The sequence below is a fragment of the Stegastes partitus genome, unplaced genomic scaffold (genome assembly GCF_000690725.1).
Source record: "Stegastes partitus isolate 25-593 unplaced genomic scaffold, Stegastes_partitus-1.0.2 Scaffold1371, whole genome shotgun sequence".
NCBI lineage: Eukaryota > Metazoa > Chordata > Actinopteri > Pomacentridae > Stegastes > Stegastes partitus.
In genome coordinates, this window is record NW_007579102.1 from 104,549 (window position 1) to 106,070 (window position 1,522).

General features: G+C 45.9%; 1 protein-coding gene across 1 annotated transcript in view; it reads left to right on the forward strand.

Moving 5' to 3' along the window:
- Nucleotides 1–360: 360 nt before the first annotated feature.
- The window catches only part of npr1a (natriuretic peptide receptor 1a), a 30,170-nt gene continuing 29,008 nt past the window's right edge, over nt 361–1,522 (forward strand). The window contains exon 1 of the mRNA XM_008299020.1: nt 361–634. The gene's annotated coding sequence lies outside the window, so the exon portion shown is untranslated. The remainder of the gene's footprint in view (nt 635–1,522) is intronic.

Sequence of the window (1,522 nt, forward strand, 5' to 3'; positions counted from 1 at the left end):
CACACCTCAAACTGCCCCAACAGACTGCTAACTGCCCCAAACACACCTCAAACTGCCCGAAATAGAATCTAGCTTCATTAAAGTTTTGTGTTTCACTTTAGATGTAAATTTTCATCCAATCATCTTCAGAGCCCAGAGAGGCGGGGGGCGGGGCCGCAGGAGGAGTGGTCAGTGCACGCGCACGTGTGCAAACTACACGCACGCGCCTCGTGCTTCATCACGGTAATTGAATTTTCCCTGTGCGGGTCCACGGGGACAGACGCGCACACGCTCAGCGTGATCTGCCCTCGTGCCCTCTGCACCACCTCCCACAGAGCGTGTGCGTGTGTACGCGTGCCCGCCAACAAGCTGGAACATTACCGGGAGTGACGCGGAAACGCGGCGGCAGCAGCGGGACTGGAGCCGCACTGAGTCTCCGGTGAGTCTCCGGTAACGGAGCTCTGCGTGTTGCCGTGGAAACGTTTCTTCTTCTGGAAACATGAAGCTGCGCGAGCCCACCGACTGAACGTGAAGAGCCGACGGAGAGAAACGGACCCCGGTACCGGAGGAGGAGCAGCACCGAGCCGGCCACAACCAATCAATACTCTGATTATCGATCCACGTTTTTAACCTGATCCGGTGAAGAAGAGCCGAGGTTTGTTCATCAAGTTAATTATTAATTAATAGCAGCTGATTAATTAATAGTTGAAACAATCGTGTCCATAATAAAACGCTGCAGCTGTAAATGTCCTCAAGTTAAAATCAGTGAATCTCAGTGTTATTATTTCACATTTTTACCACATTTATCGATTTATTGATGAGTTAAAATCATGAAATCCATATGTTTGATTAGATATTGTTGTTTCTCAGCTCAGAGTCTTCAGAGTTTCTGCTTTAGAACATTTCAACCAGTCAGTTTATCAATACTGACAGTAATCAGAACAAAGCAGATCCCTCTAGGATTCACTGTTGTCATCCTTCAGCTGTGTTGAAGTTGAATCTGAATTCAGATTTTAGTGTCAGAAGAAGAAGACCAGAGTTTATGGTGATCAGCTGCTGTGTTCTGACAGAACAATGAAACTGAAAAACGGAGCTTTTTAAAATGGAACCTGGTGTGAAGCTGCAGAGACGAATCCTGAAAACACCTCAGCTGTTTGTTTCCTGTTTGATCTGCTGCTGTTTCGCAACAACATCACTTATATAAGACTGAAGGCTGCACAGAACAATGGAACACACACACACACACACACACACACACACACAGTAGCTGTTTCTGCCGTCAAAGTTTTTCATTCTGTGTTAATTCAGTCAGCAAGAACATGATGCGTTCACTGGCACTCCAACATCTGAGAGATCAATATATAATATCGCTTAAACATTAAATTATTCTAAACTGTATCACCTCACAGTAATCAGATTACTCCTACAGCAGGGTACTGTCTCTGATTACAAACTACCAGCTCAGATCCACAGATTCACTTCAGGCTCCACAGCAGGAACTAAACTACAGTGAGTCCATCTCTGGTTCCTTCAGTCTTCATCT